We start from the raw sequence: 17,111 nt of genomic DNA, 5'->3' as shown, positions 1-17,111 counted from the left end.
GAGGTTCATTACACTGTTGTCTCTACTTTTGTGGATGCTTGAAAATTTCCATAATAGAAAGTTTTTAAAATGTTCTTTAACCCAAAACTAGCTTGGTGGTTATGTTGGGCTTTTGACTGTGTGCAGTTTGGAAGAGTGAACAGAAAGATTTGAAAAAAGAGTGAAATATATCATTTCATTTAGTTAGTTCATAACTGACAAACTCACTTTGAACCTGAGGAATTAAGTTAAATCATTGCACACAGGTATGCCACCAATCCAGTTCCTGTCTCTTTAGTAAAATAATATGTATACAGTCCAGGAAGTAAAGTACCATTATGCAAAGAGGGAGGGATCTATACACGCAGTACAGGCCCTCCAAAAAGATTACCAGACTTTTCACGTATGAAAAATCACCACAGTTCCAGGCTGACTCCAACTCTTGTCACAGTCATTTATGAAACCTGGACTAGCAGAAATGCAGGATCTTCTGAAATAATCATTTATCCTTTAGAGACTCATGAAGTTAAGGCTAATTATTGTTTCATAATCTGAGAACTTGTCACTGGATGATATAAAATTATGGTCATCAGAAACTAGTTTAATAGTGACAGTGCGGCTTATCTCTGGGATAACTTGCATTATAGATATACAAAGTAAAACTTGATTATCCTGAAATCTTGGGGAATGAGTCATTTTTGCTATTTTGGTGAGGCTGATATCCTTCCGGTAAAGAGAAAAGTTTAACCATTATGTATAGGAATTCCTTGGGAAAGTTGTGAACCTCTTCATCATGTTATGGTTGATCATGGTCTGTCCTTGTGCTGGTAACTTAGGGATGTGGTGATGAACACCGTTACTGCATTTCTCAATGTCAAGGAGGCTGTGGATGGGCTATCGTGTCCTACCTGCACTAAATGATCTTACATTTACGCCTTTGTAGAGCTCTTCTGTCTGTTCAGGTATCAGCTCCCTCTTCTACCCATTCTAGGATCTTTCTCTCTGGGCTCTGCCTTTTCATTTGTTGTTTCTGGCCTTCTATGGACCAGAAAGAAGATCCCCAGCCCTTTTAGAATGTCAACTTACTGAAGGGAATTAATAACCATGGATCCAAATCACATCAAATAAATTATTTTTTAAATTTAAGGGTGTGTGTGTGTGTGTGTGTGTGTGTGTTTTAATTGCCCAAGAGGTGATGAGGCAGCGCCTAGGTAGTTGGGTGCCATGTGAGTTGGTATTTGTAAAGCATTTGGTGAACATTAACTCTTTTTTTCAGGCAGGGAACAGAATGAACCAAGACTGAAGACTGATTCTAGATCAGAACAAGAGTAAATTTGCCCCCTTCATCCTGCTACAGGGAAGGAGAAAAGAGAGAAAAGAGAAAAAAAGAGGATAGTGAAAATGGAGACGAAGGTAAGAAACCATGGAGGCACTTTGTGACTCTTCGTGTCTGTGAAGTGACCGTTGCCTGAACAGAAATATAATGGAAATGCTGACTCACTGGTCCACCAATATCTGACAAATAACCTGTAGAAATGACAAAGGTAGAGTGAGAAGACCGTGAAAATAGAGCAACAGAAGCAAGGGGGCAAATACCCCACAGGACCCGTGTAGCAGTGAGAGCTCCCGACTTCTTCTGGGATCCTTTCCTAGTGTCTGGAGGGAAGTCAGAGAGAAAAGGAGTCAGACATGAAAGTAATCAGGGTCAGGCCAGGGACAGGGGCTGGGGAGCCGTGAGCTTGGCAGACTTTTTCTTTAATTTTATGATCTCATGAAATGCAAACTCATCTGCAAGGAAGTGCCGTCTTGAGTTGTTAATTAAACACCGATTCAGTTTCCTTTAGAAAAGCACAAAGCCTAAAGATGTGGCATAATTAATTTAGTGGTGCACTTTTCCCCCCATCTGGTAGTTGAGTCATTTCCAAAGATAGACAGCAAAACCCTTGAGCTGTGGCTGGAAATGAAGAATGATTAGCTTAGGTACGGATGCTTTTTTATTCAGCAAAACCTGGGACACTAGACATAGGGTAGAACTTTCAAAGCTTTCAATGAAATAAAATAATAATAGTCAAGGAAAGTCAAGAAATAAGAAGACCGCTGCCTTCTAGACACAAATGGAGGCCCTCTCCCTGCTTCTCAGTTTCCAGGCTGTCATAACATGCAAAAACAAGATGGTTGGTGTTTTTCATTGTAAACATTCAGTTCCAAACAAACACCTCAGTTCGTTAAGCAGTCAGATGAGGAGGATGACCCATTTTGACTCATGCTGCCTCGGTGGCAGAAGTCCCACGGCAAACAGCAGAGGAATTAGACGAGACTAAACTAACTCAGGTGTCTGTGGAAATGGGTGGGAAGAGGCAGTGACTCATGGCCAGGATGAAGATAAGCTGCTTCTTTTCCTTATAAACTCCAAGTCCAGAGTCCATTTTCTGAAGTCATTATAAAAGAGGATATTTATTTTAGCCAATAGAAAGTAAAAGGCGTGAGAGCCCCATGGGTGAGACTGTCAGTAGGGTTTGAGGTGATGAGCCCCGGCGTGATATGCATTCACACCCCACCCAGTGAACTCTGATGCCCGGATTCCCGATCCCACAGATTATGGGCACAGGAATAGCAAACAGAGAAATGGTATCAAACTGAGGAGGACATTTGGCCCTTATTACATTGTTTAAAGTTAGTTCAATTATTGAGGTTTTATTTCTTTCTTTATTTTTCTGCAGAAAAAGGGAACACAAGTTGTCTATTTTCCTTAGAGCTTTGGTCCTGCAGTATATGATTTCCAGGTCTGAGACTGTAGGAGATTTTATATAACCCATCACTGATAAAAATCAAAATAGTATCCATTTTGGGGTGGAGATTTTTGATGCTGGAAACTTCTAGGTTGGACTTGATTCACTGTGGGAGGATTTGGGTATCCTGAAGCGTACATGTCCTGGCTGTGTGCTGGGAGGTCTGTGTGATTACTCGCCTTCTCTCTGGCAAGAAGAGGGAACCTCCTGGTCTCCCCACTCCTACCCCCAAAAGTTGTCTCAGCAGCCTGGACTTAGGGAATCCCTGAGCCTGACTTATTGAGTTTGCCTTCAGTTTTTGATCAGTTTGGGCAGAATAGCTGTCATGGCCTTAGCATTGCCCCAGCTGAAAACCCAAGAGGACTGAGACCATATGAAGGCTCATAAAAAGAGCACTGGACTCAGAGTGAGAAGACCGAGGGTATCATTCCAGCTTTGCACCCGATGCCTGATGTGTGCATGGGTGGGTCACTCTTCTTCATGGACTGACTGTAAGATGAGGGAGTTGGGGATAATTTCCACAGTCCTTCCCCTCTCTCAGGTGCTCCTAGTCTATGCGGTGCCATCATCGATGGTGGCAAGGGTCTGACAAGCTGCCGTACCCTCTGGGAATGTGCTAGGAAGAGCTTAGAACCAAAAAAAAAAAAAAAAAAAAAAAAAAAAAATGAACCCCGCCTCCCACACAACAGGAGCTAGGGCTGCCAGTCCCTTTTGTGAGCACATGTGTCCAGGTGACGGAGGACACCCACGAGTGTGACAGAGCCAGCAGAAGTTTTCAGGGAAGGAACTGCTCACAGCACTTGCAGCTTGCTCTCCTGTGTTCCCCAAATCTCCTCCCTTCCACGTCTTTCTGAATAATCATGTTGAAACGATGACCTATAACTCCAAGTTTCATGTACTGTTAGGATGTACAAACCCTATTCTTCTGTTCTATTCCATGTGTCAGAAACAACAGATTGGAACTGATTTGAAAGGGATGGTGCTGTAGAACTTCCAGTAGAACTCTTTCAATACTCCTTGCAGAGAATTTACTTCATTTTCAGACCTCTATGAAAAAAGATCTCTATTTGTCCCTCATTTAATGTTTACCAGCCCTCACTGTAGAGATAAAGGCACATTTAAAAAAATTTTTTTAATGTTTATTCCTTTTTGAGAGAGACAGAGAGACAGAGTATGAGTGGGGGATGGGCAGAGAGAGAGGGAGACACAGAATCCGAAGCAGGCTCCAGGCTCTGAGCTGTCAGCACAAAGTCCGACACTGAGCTCAAACCCATGAACCCTGAGATCATGACCTGACCTGAAGTCGGATGCTTAACCGACGGAGCCACCCCGGTGCCCCAGTAAAGGCACATCTTAAATATTATTATTTTTTATTTAAAAATTTGGTAATACGTGTATCTGGTGCAAAATTCAAAAGAGACAAGAAGATATTCCACCAAGTCTTCCTCCTACCCCATTCCTTGGCCTTCCATATCTTCTCTAGAGGCAATTACTTTTTCCAGATTCTTATGTATATGCTCAAAGGTATTCAACACATGTGTTGGACTTTGCAGACATATTCCTGTGTTTTCTTTTCACTAAGGATACAGAACACATTCACACACTTTCTTTTTTCCCTTAAAGCTATAGTTTAGAGCTCTTCCATTTCAGTACCTGTAGAGCCACCTCATTCTTTTTTAGTAGCTGCATAATATTCCATTGTATGGATGATCATAATTTGTTTAACTAGTTTTCTATTCCTGGATATTTAGACATTTTCCAAAATATTGTTATAACAAACAATGATGTGGTGAATATTCTTGTACACACACGGTCTTGTTGGGCATTATCACATATTGCCTTGTGCTGTTACTTTTCTTTTCACGTGTAAATGTGAGCACATTTCGATTAGATGGTAAGTTCCTACAGAAGAGGAGCAGGCATTGGGCTATCCTGCAACTCCAAAAACACCAAGTGCAGCATCATTGCACATAGTTTGGTTTCATAAATATTGGATGAATGAATTAAAGCTCCTCAGTTGTGCCAATGATACTTCAGGAAAGAAGTAAATGGTAATAATTCAGAGCTTAAATGACTTGCCTAAAATCACAGAGACCATCAGAGGAAACACCAGTAAAATAAAATAAAATAAAATAAAATAAAATAAAATAAAATAAAATAAAATAAAATAAAACAAAATAAAATAGATGGAAATAATATTTTAGATATTTAGAATATATTCCAAAATTTAATATTGTTCTAAATTTAGATGCACACCTGGAAGAGATAACTCCATTGGCTACCTCTGCAAGGTGAATAAATAACTCCTCTGGAAAACCTGGTCATCTTGAGAGGCAGGCATCTCCAACTAGTAGAATTCTGCTTGGTAAATGTTGACTCCAGTTCATCAAATGGTGTCCCAGTGACCTGGAAAAGTTCAGCATCACCCAAAGTGCCTGACTGGTCAGTAGGGAGACATTTCCTTACATGAGGAAATCTAGCTCAGCCCGGAGGAAGATTTAAAAAAAAAAAAAAAAAAAAGGAGAAGGAAGAAAAGAAGGGGAAAAAAAAATCAGGGGGAGGAAAATTGTTCTCTGACCATATGACAGCTCTGGAAAAAAATCAGGAAAAAGGAGAGAATGAGTAGATGACTTTAATTGTGCAGCACCAGCTGTCATCAGTGATACATGAAGAGAATGCCCCTTTGTTAGCAAACAAGGAGGGCGTGTTTATCATGATGTTTAATGAACACTCATTATAAGCTGGTAGTACAAAATGTGTGGTCTGATTGGTTATCTCAAAACAATTATGTCGACATCTCATAACTTAAAGATTATACAGCTTTGTAGTTTCACAACTTATTACCCCCTAAAAACAAAAAGTTTTCCATGCAGGTGAGCGTTATATTACTCTTTATGAAACTTTCCCAGGATTTCTAAGACCCCCAACTACCTAGAGCAACTCTAGTGTTGACATCAGTGCTTTGAGGTAGGAAGTTTTCTTTGCCATCAAAATGGGAAGAGTGCTGGAGTGCTTATTTTCTTTGCCCTTTCTCTCTTTCTATCTTTAGTGACCTGAAAGAACAAACTCGTTGGGTCTAGGAAGAATATCCAAATTCGCCCTCATTCCCACCCCCAACCGATAAAAGCCTTGTCATCGGGTTTATGGGTTGGATGACAACAAGCAAACTACACAACACCAGGGGATAAGAAGGATGGATGTCACATGGCACTGAGATGCCAGAATCATTTGAGGAGCATCAATTATCCAAGGTGGCACTTTGGTGAAGGCATGGAAGTTGACACTCCTAAGCTTGAGTAAAGTGTCCCGGAATCTGAGTGGTTATGAATGGTCTACATTTCAAGTTCCTGCCTCACCCCAAAGTGCTGGCAGCTCGCTCATAACAAGGCCCACTTGGGCACCTGGAGCCCTGACCCACAGGCAGACAGCCACGTGCCGAGTCATCAATAAATATTTCCCAAAGCTCTGGGCCAAGAGCTGCAGGGCAACACCACCCTGTTTTCCTTGGCCACCCTGACCAAAACACTGTGCTGGGCAGAGTGGCTAGAAGATTTCAAGAAAACCCTTAATGTTAATACAGCTTTATTAAAATAAGCAACACACTTTTATATTCGTTGATTTGTAGAAATGGATTTAGAGGGCATCTGGCTTAACCACTGTGTTTTACAGATGTGGAAACAGACCTAGAGAGGTTGCACCTCTTGCTAAAGTCACCCAGCTGGCCAAACCAGGAATAAACCCAGGTCTCTCAATGACCTGTCCCCTGTCTACCTGCTTCTGGTAGAGTACTCTTGCCATTTCATGACACCAACAACCCTCCCCACCCCCATTATTGTTATTGTTCTAGGAGTAAATTCTTCTGAAATAATGTTCTGATATGACTTTGTGAATCCTTTTAAGATGCTTGGATGGTTGAAGAAAATACCCAGGGCATGTCAGCATAGAGTGCTTTATATAATTTCTTTTTTAACCCATGACTTAGAGTTCTTCTTGTTTATGATTTTATCCAGAAACTCACATTTCTGAAGACCTATATTGAAATGATACTGTAGTCTTATTTCAAGGATCTGACCACCAAGTAATAAATTATTACCAATTTACAATAAAAATTTAGGGGCACCTGGCTGGCTCAGTTGGTTGAGCATCTGACTCTTGATTTCGGTTCAGGTCATGATCTCACAGTTTGTGAAATCGAGCCCCACATTGGACTCTGTGCTGACAGCTTGGAGACTGCTTAGAATTCTCTCTCTCCCTCTCTCTCTCTTGCTGCCCCTCCCTGCTTAAGCTCGCTCTCCCCAAATAAATAAACTTAAAAAAAATATTATTATTATTTTTTAAATTTCCTTGCAGGCATAGCCAAACTTAGCAATGCGTTTTGTTGATATTGCATTTTATCATTGCCCCCTGGGGGGCAATTCCATGGAATTGGCAATTCCAATTTTAGAATTTTCTATTGGACATCTAAACCCAAAGATAGTCAGAATTGTACACTGTTCTTACTTAAAATAATCTTTTTGAGCCAAAGGTGCATTAAATGCAGAAGATACCTAAAATACCTATAAAATTAAATGCTACAAAATGAAAACTAGGAATGATTGTTTCTAATTCAATTTGATCCCTCTTAGTAGATAATAATAGAAGTAATTTATTTAAAAGAGGTCAGTAACAGCAATCAAATTGTACATGGCTCTCACTCTCTCTCTGGAGGCAAGTAACTTTTTAACACAGCTTCTTGGTCTTATTTATACCTGAACATCACCCTCAGCTTGGCCCAATATTTGAGATACAGAAGGTAGGCAATACATGTTCTAAGAATGAATAAATGAGTGAATGCATGAGTAAAAAGGCTGGATTTATCTCTTATTGTTAGGATAAAAACCCCACAATTTGAGACAAGCTCAGGATTTGTCTATGGGATCACCTGATGAATGGATTTAAAAACAAGAGGAACAGTAGGGAGGATTTTCTAAGCATTGTTTCTTGGAGGAAAATGGGTCGCAAATACACGAGACTATATGAATTACATCTAGTGAGTCTTTGGCAAGCCCCTAATTCTGTAGCTAGTAGATGACAAAGTGCAGTTTCCAGATCATGTTGAAAACTGTATCTCTTGTATCTTGTGGACTAAGGCTACTTATGCTGAGGTGCAGAGAGAAGTTATCAGCAGTGGTTTAAGAAGGTTCAGGTCATAGTTACTAGTTGAGTGACGTTAAGCAAGTTAGTTACGAATAGTAGCTATTTGGGAAGACTTTCTGTGTGCAGTGGGTGAAAGTATTTTCCTGCATCATCTAGTTTATTTGATCTCCCTGGGTCTCTTCTTCCTTGTATGTAAAACAGAGATAGTGGACCTACCTCAAAGGGTATTTGTGAGGACAAAATGAGTAAATGACCCCAGCAGAGCATCATAACCTATACAGTATAGATCAAATGCAAGGCATTATTTTCATAATTATGGTTGTGTTACAGAAGCACCTAAGTTAGTATTTAGGGTGTATTTTTACTTTCTGTTTCTTCTGCTGGAACAATGCCATTAAAATGAGTACTGTAGAAAAAAATAGACATGACTCATGAATCATATGTTCTTTGGAACCTTAATCTGTTGCTTTCTTCATTTATCTCATGAAGGAAATGAACCAAAGAAGGAAAAAGTCAAGGTAAGAGTGAGAGGAGACAAAAAGATACTCTAAGAAGTGACCAGCTAATTTCTAGAAAGCTTCTTATCAGCAAATGAAGTGGTCAAATTGTTCAGTGCGTTTTAAAGCATCTGCGTATCAGGGTATGATTTGTAATCCTCCCCTGTATTGTCTTCCCCTGAATTTCTATGCTCTCAGGAGTCTCAGAGTAAGAAGTACATCGTAAAAGCCTGGAAGCTTTGTTCTGGGCGGGAGAAAATGGTCTATTGAAAAACAAGCCAACCTCATTCTGGGCCTTGAAGCTTGACAGTGTCATTTATGGAGTGACACAGTCACGCTGTAAATGACCAGAGACATTCCAGAGTTCATGACTGTTGTGTAACACAACACTTCAAGGGTGGCTGCAGGCAAAGAGGCACAGCAAGCAGGGCCCTCCCAGTGCAGTGAATGCAGAGGAACCACTCCCCCTGGAATGTGGCCTTGCTCCCCATCCCCACCACCAGGCTCTGGGGGCAGGAACTGGACAGACTGGAGGGACAACTCTATTTTCAGGGAATGACAAATCGATTGTGCCGATTGGGTGAGAGTTCTTACCAGCCTCCTGCTCCAGCTCCAAGGACAGCTCATAGGGAGGATTTGTTTAGAAGTAACTTGTATGAGGAAGTGTCTCAGCAATGAGAACCCAAACACCCTGCTACCAAAGATGACTGCAACCCAGGCTCCATTAGAAGATGGGAGGTGAGAGGCCTTCTCCTCATGTTCCTACAGCCATCACGTTGCTAGAGAGGACATTCCATTCCACTGAGAGAGAGAGAGAAGGAGACAAGATGGCGGCTCTAAATTACATGTGCAATAGCCCAGGAGGCTTGTAAACATTTAAGGAGTTGATTGTTATTTTCATTCCCGACTGGTTTGGTGATGCAAATAACAGCTCCATAAACTGCTGAAGCCCCGCAGGAGTGCTGAGGACATGCATTTGTGAATGTGATCCATGGCCAGTGATGAATATTCATGGCGGAGTGAATCTGAACTGCTCCCCAAACAAGTTGGCTGGTGTGTGGACTCGAGACAGGTCTTGGTATGGAAATCAAGGTTACAGATTTAACCAAAGAAAAGCACTCATGATTGTAACACGATCAAGAAATGTCACTACTCAGGGGCTGAGGGGGAACACGGAAAGGGGAGTTGTTCAGCGGGTATCGTTTCAATTTTGTAAGATGAAAAAGCTCTAGGTATTGGCTGTACAACAAAGTGCATATAGTTAATACTACTGAACTGCACACTTAAAAATGGCTAAGATGATACATTTTATGTTATTTTTTTTACCACAATTAAAAAGGAAAAGAAATGTCACCACAGAGACTGCCCTAAAACAGCTCAAACCAAATATAGAGCTCACCTCTCACCTCACCTCTCCCCTTACCCTTCCAGTCCATCGGGACAAGTACTAAGGAGACAGGTACAAGCTAGTCTCAGACTACACAGAGGTCACTGTGGCCACTCTTCGGGCATCCTAAACCACGGAGCTCTTAAAGTGAATACTCTTTCCTGAGTCTAATGATCTCTTCCCTCATCACCCAAGATGATCAGTGGCATTAAAGACATGCTTTGCTGCTCTGAGGATTGGAGAGCCCAGCCAGGGTGGGTACCCTGTCTAGGCCAGAAAGGAAACATTAATGATCTCTCCTCTTCTCCCCTCTCCCCACCACCCCCCCCCCCCCGCCTGGCCCCCAACACCTTCTACCCCCACATGCACCAATGAAAGGGACTTTCCCTCTCTAACCACCAGGGTCTCCAGTGGTGAGCAAAGAAGATGACAAAAGACGTGATGTGGTTTCTACTCAGTTAGAAGCACAGGAAAAACTTTCAAACACCCCTCTGAAGGGAGAAAAACCCAAGTACGGAAGGAAGTCTGTGCACCTTCAACACAGGCTTTACCCTTCTTCCCCTCCTCCTTCCTCTTCTCCTTCCTCTTCTTCTTCTTCTCCTTCTTCTCCCTCTCCCTCCCTCTCCTCTTCCCTCTTCCTCTCCTCCTCCTCCTCCTTCTTCTTCTTCCTCTCCTTTTTCTTCCCCTCCCTATCCTCCTCCTCCTCCTTCTTCTCCTCCTCCTTCTCCTTCTCCTTCTTTTTTCTTCTTCCTCTTCTTCTGTCGTTCAGAAATATATGCCTCTCTTTTGGAGCAGCCTACCACATGCCCAATGACCCTCAGCAGGACTCCCAGAGAGCTAGGGCTGGAGGTCTCTCCCAGAAAATGCCCATCTCCACTCTCTCCACTTCAAACCCTCATTTCTCTGATGTGAAAAAGATTTGGACCTGGACTCGAGAGATGCTTCTCTCATTTGTAAGTTATATAGCTAGTTTTAAAAGATTCCTTCCTTCCTTTTCTCTCTTATAATTTTTCTCAGCCAATCCTCTTAAGAGCATATAATTCTTCAGGCTATAGATGAACCATAATATATTATGTTCTTACACTGAAGTTGGAGGGAGGGTTGAAACAGCTGTAATCTATCTAAAATGGGCTGAATGGTTTGCTTCAGATAATGCGGTTTTCAGTCTGGAATCCACGTGTAGGTCAAAACGAGAGAAGACAAAAACTACCAATTTGGAGCAGTGTGACTATAAATCTTGTAGGGTTTCTGTTGGTTGCAAAAGCTGTCCAACAGGTGGGCATACTGTAACTCTTCAGAGAGTTCCTAGAGGAATCGGGCCTTTGGGGATTACATTGCCTGGGAACAGAGAGGTGGTGCAGGCTGCTCTCTCTCAACTTTCATCTCCGCCTTCAGGAACGTTGGTTAACAATGTACTGGTGATATTTAAAACAGAGAACATACCTCTGTAAACTCAGAAGCAACACACTTCTCATGTGCACTTGAAGCAGAAAATATGTTCATTTGTAGGTTTCCTTTCTTGTAGAAAACACATTCTCTGTATTTTGAAGTGGGATGAACTTAAAGCCACTTTATCCCAAACAACATCTGAATTTTTGCAACTGCCCAATACCTTCTATCTGAGGATCACTGTGCCCTTCAGCTGCAGTTGCCAGGTCTCTCTGAGGCATGCTGTGATGAGTGGGATCAGCTCTGTGCCTCAGTTTCCTCTTTGGAACACTGTTAGCCTGAGGCTGACACAGAACTGCTGAAGTCTGACACCCACCGTTTTGATAACACACAAGGAAATGTCAACTCAATCTGGCCCTTTGCAGGGAAAATGGCCACCCCCAGAGTGATGGGAACCATTCAGTGAGGGGGCATCTAGAAGAAGCTTGCCTTTGGAGACTGAATGGTCTTGTGGAGTTTGAAGTGGGATGGGTGCAGAATAACATCGGGCCATTTGTAGGCATGGTTCTCCCAAACTCCCTATCCCCTCCTTTCTTTCCTGAAATGTCTGCAGAACTCGTTAAGAGTCAAGCTCCTGACAAGGCAGAAGACAGTAATTTAATGCTATAAAGCTCTGTTGTTTTGGCAGGCCTGCCCTAAGTTTAAGCGACATCAGTGACTCCTGTGGGCCCTGCCCAACTCGGCAGTAGCAGCACTGACTAATCTGCTAACGTAGGAAGCAGAGTCAGGAAGCTGGGATTTGGTTTCCAGAGCCAGCAGGAACTTGTCAGGCAGCTTGGGTGTCGACCTCCCATGCTTTGATATTCTCATTTCTAGGATGGAGATACTCAAAGGCCAACCCTACCTACCTCCTTCATGAACACACTCAAAGAGGAAAGAAGGTTGCCTTAAACTTTCCACTGGCACAAGACCAGGTCCCTTTTGCAGTAACAGCAAGAGTGAATACCAAGATCTGTGTGGGGCTTTGAGGAAAACCTCAGTCCCATTGGCCAGATGTACAGAACTACAGTCTTACCCTGGTTATTAAGAATGAAACAGATTCATTAAAATTGGACCTCATTCTTTGATTGTGCAGGCGGCTGTGCGCATGGGCTAACTGCTCCATGGGTCTCTTGGGTCAAATGTCCTTCTGGACCGCCTTACCTCAGCCCCCCGAACACTGCCAGGCGACCTGCCTCCCCGGAGTCTGCCAGAGATGAGGGTGTGCTCAGACGGGGTGAGTGTCGCCCGATGTAGCACTGCCACACAGATTTTCTTGGAATTTGTGACCCCCCCCCCCCCCATTTTCCACTTCCTTTCTGATGGAACAGATAATCAAAAGTTGGCTGCGTGCAGGTGGCTCTGATATAGAAACGTGTTCTACACTTGGAATGAGCAGGAGGGGCGGCCCTGCAGCTTTGGAAATGGCTCGTTCCATTTATACCAGCTGTTCCTCATGATGCCTGATCTACCTTCTGGTGGTGCCCCATCACTTCCCTTCTTCCCCTCTTCCTGGAGGATCTGAGGACACGGTCACACTGGGAGAACTGGTTCACTTCCTGAGGCTCCTGGCGCTTCCTCAGGGGTCCAGGGGGAGGGGGCAGTCCTGTCATGATTGGCATTTCATATGTTAGCCTTGAGCCCAGATGTGCTCCTGAGAAGGGTATTCTGTTGGCTCTTGCCCCAGAAGACATTTGTGGGAGGACCACCGTGTCCCTGTGGGAACATACCACCAGGAATGGCAAGGAGCACAGAGTAGGAAATCACGTTCTGATTGTCAGCAAAGGGCAGAGGCAGGCGGAAGCTGCAGGCCTCCAGGAACATCCTGGCTTCTCCTTCCCTCAGATTTGCTCACCTTCCACAGGCCCCCCTCCATGGCTTGCCTGTGTCCTATATGTCCTCTGGAGGATATCACCTGCCTCGTAGCATCAGCAGGTTGGAGAGATGACCAAGTTGAGTTTTCTGTGTTCAGGGCGGTAAAATGGCCCACATGTGTCTATGCGGGAGGGTAATCACAACGAAACTGACACTCAAGTAGAAAACGGTGTCCGCCCACAGGAACTGCCCTGCACCAACTGCTGTGTGTAGGCTAGCCTCCCAGTCACTGCTCAGGTCAGCCTCTGGCTTCCACGAGCTCGTGATTCAGTAATAACTGGAAGCACAATTGCTTTTTCACTCACTATTTTTTAACGGTTTATTCATAAAGCAATTTTTCACTTTTCACTTATTTTCAGCCCCTTTCACATCTATCTACTCACAGTTTCTGTCTTGGTTTAACCTTTCCCTCTCTCCTCCTCCTTCTTTCTGCTTCATTTTGCTTTATTCCCTTTTTTAAACCTTGAACCGTTAAAACAGTATTGAGGCCTCGATCGCCCTGCTAACCAAAATGTTTCCTTTTCAACGTCTTCCTGGGTTCTCTTTATTAGGTTCTCATCTTCTTTTTTAGCTACCAGTATTTTTGTCCTTCTTTCCTTCTAGCGGCAACGAACTTAAATCTTTCCCAGTCTTCTTACACGTATGCCTTTGGTTTAAAAAAAAAAAAAAAAAAAAAAAGGATGAAAACAAACAAAAACCCACGAAACTAAACATCCTAGAATTCCTGGTACTTTAGCAGAGGTTTGATTTAAGCACAGACCATTATTTCCATTAAAAGAATCTTGATTCCTTTCAGATGAGCATATTAATTCCTGGGGAAAGTTCATGGTTCTCACAAATTAGCAGGACCTTTGCGAGCCCAATCTCTTTGCCAAAAGAAGCCACAACAGTTGTTTCCATACAAGCCTTCACCTCATTTCCATTTTCTCTGACATCTGCTCTCTAAATTACAAATATCTGCCTATAGCAACAATCAGAGTTCCAAGGAAAACAAACCAAAAGGAAATAGGAGAAAACGATGGAGTTTTAGCATACAAAGAGATACAATATTTCTGAAAGAGGGCAGAGACAACCTAGGACTCACCCCTTCATTGTGTGGGTCAGGAAACTGAGGCCCAGAGAAGCTCCAGGACTCTGTTGAGAGCACATGGTTAATTAGGGGCTGAACCTGGGCTAAAATACAGCGTCTCTGGGCCCTGGTTCACTGCTCTGTCCACCAGAGTAGGCACTCATAATCTCAGTTTGGGTATATTTTTAAATTCTGGCCTAGGGAACCACGGAAGGAGGAGTCAAATCACCCCATTAATCATCCTTGGTTGGTCTCACAGCAAGTCACTACCAGGTTACTTGTACTAACTTGGGGGTCAAGAAAGAGTTAAATGGAAGGGTGTGACCCACCTCCTTTGCCGCACCTGGGTGAAAAATGGTAATCAAGGGAAGCCAACTGACCAGAGGAGTGGGGAAGGAATAACTGCACTGCAGTTGCTTTGCAGAGTGCCAGGTGAGAGTGGCACTATGTTTTGTCTTCCCTCCCCTTTCAGAATCCCTGAGAAGAACTCAAGGGTGGAATGTATTTTCAAGTAGTTACAAAATATTCAGAAGACTTCGTTTCATGGTATCATGGATTCTTCCTCAGAATTGGGCAAGCTCTCCAGATCTGCCTTCCATTTATATATATAGAAACTTAAGTTCTCTACTAAAGCCTTCTATCTATCTTGTCCCCAGCCCTTCGATCGTTCTGAAGGTCAATAGAAATCTTTGAATTATAGACGTAGGAAGGGTTTGCCAGAGTATCTCATACATCTTGCACTTTCAAACAAGTTGATTTCTAAGTCCTCCCAGGAAGGAGATCTTACTCCCTCTTCCCCCCATTGGAAAGGAACCTTTGTGATACCAGCCCTAAAGATAAGTGTTAGTCCCTGTGATTTAAACCCAAGTCCTCCTCTGCTATGGTTTAATTTCATCGCCTTTGCTCTGCTCCTCGCTTGCAGTGGAGAAGAGCTGATTGCTTTCATGTACAGGTGAGTTCTTCAGATCCCTAAAGATGGGGAGTTTTGCCACAATTCCATGGAAACAACCACCTTTTGTTAATACACTGAAGAATTTCTTATCAAAATTACCCATTGGCACTTACCTGTCGCTTCCTGTTTCTTAATGGAGGCAGAAGATGATCAGGTGACTATGTTTATACTAAATAAAAGCTTTTATCTTAAATCCAGAGAGAGGGAAATCTACATGTGGCCAACTGGTTCACTACTTGTCAAACCTGGAAAGAGGAGCAAACTAGGAGAGGGTTTGTTAGTTTACAGTATTTTGTGAAACTGGGCATGGAGAGTATTTGCATAAATCAGGTTAAAAATAACTTTTTGGAATCTTGCTGTGTTTTTTTTCTTTTTCTGCCTAAATGCCTAAATTACATAATTAAGGCTGTATTGAGATTAAAATCACTTCTCATTTAAGCAGCAGCTGTCAGCAGCGTTTTGAGCAAATGGACTGGGGGGTTCTGAGGACTTGAAGTTTGGAAAAGAAAGTGATGGGAGAATTATCTGTGAGTCCTGAAACATTTCTTGCAGCTGCCGTACACCCAGAAGTGGACTCCAGAGAGGTAGCCAGTGCTCAGAACGATCTGATTTCTTCTGGCCAGAAGTTGACAATGAAATGGACATGTTATGGACAAAGTCCTCATGATCTCCTAAAGGAAATGAAGTGTCTTCCGGTTTGGTGCAAGGATCACATTCTATGTAACCTCTCTCCTATTCATTAATTTTGTAAGCTACTGCTCTCTGTGGTACACCCTTCCTTTCTAGACCAGATTATCATTGAGGCCTGGTTTTACATTAGAAGTCTTCCACCATGTGCCTCTGATTACTTTCATTTCTCTACTCTGGGCTTTTCTCATTATCTCCTTTGAAAGAAGACTTCACACACACACACACACACACACGGAGGAATGAGCTCACTTATACAAGTTTATGGGTCCTAAATAGATTGCCTGTCCCTCGAGGGAAAAAATAATCTAGAAATGTGCCCATAAACTCCCATGGAACCATACATTCTGTATATTCCCTCATGGTGGGGAATTGAATCTATCATTTCTGAACAGAGCTTTTATTTTAAGGAAAGACTCAGAAAAAGATGACTTATTCACTCTTGTCTTGCCCTGAAAACAGCTGCATGAAGCCTTGATCCAACTGTGTGGATGTCAGCTGGGTGGACTTGAGCTCCTAGTGAATATTATCTTTTCATGTAATGTTTCATTAAACAGCTAAGTCCACAAGAGTTCCCAAGACATATAACTCTCAAGAAAAAAAAAAAAAAAAAAAGGTATGCTTTGCCAAGTAAAGAACTATGATTTATGGCAGTAACTGTTACACTCTGAATCTTATTGGGCTTTGTTTTGAAAAATTATTAACACAATGGTTCTGTAGAATTTAGTAGTGCAACCAGCACCATTTGGCACGTTTATGACAATAGGGTTCTGGTTTTCTTAACTCCACAGTTACATGTTGGCAGCATTTCAAATTCTTGGCACAGATGTTTAAGTGAATATAAAGAAGAAACATAAAAAAGAACATTGGGCAGTTTTGAGTATCCAAATGTAAGGAGCATTATTCCTAACATGCGGTTAGCATGGACATGGGACCATGAACTTGGTAATAGATGACATGGCAAGCATGAGCACTATTTGCAAAAGACTTTTAGGTTTTTTTCACTGAGGACACTAACAGTTGTCTCAAAGCACCTCCTATTCATATCTGCCAAATAAAACTCAAATTTATTTGTGCCTGGAGACAAGTTAGTTTTTAGAACATCGATGGACAAGCAAATAGACCCATTCCCACCACATGACCACTGGGACTGCATGGCCAAATCACCATGTCCCTGGGTTTCATCCGAACAATGGCCAGATTCTGGTAAAACAGCTTTCTTGAAATTTGTTTTCAATGAACAAGTGGCAGATCTACTTTCTGGGCTAAATGTGAAAGGACAAAAAAATACCACGGGATGTAGGGCAGGAAG

This window comes from Panthera leo, chromosome B2 (genome assembly GCF_018350215.1).
Source record: "Panthera leo isolate Ple1 chromosome B2, P.leo_Ple1_pat1.1, whole genome shotgun sequence".
In the NCBI taxonomy this organism is placed as follows: Eukaryota; Metazoa; Chordata; class Mammalia; order Carnivora; family Felidae; genus Panthera; species Panthera leo.
Note: the sequence above shows the minus strand (reverse complement) of the source record.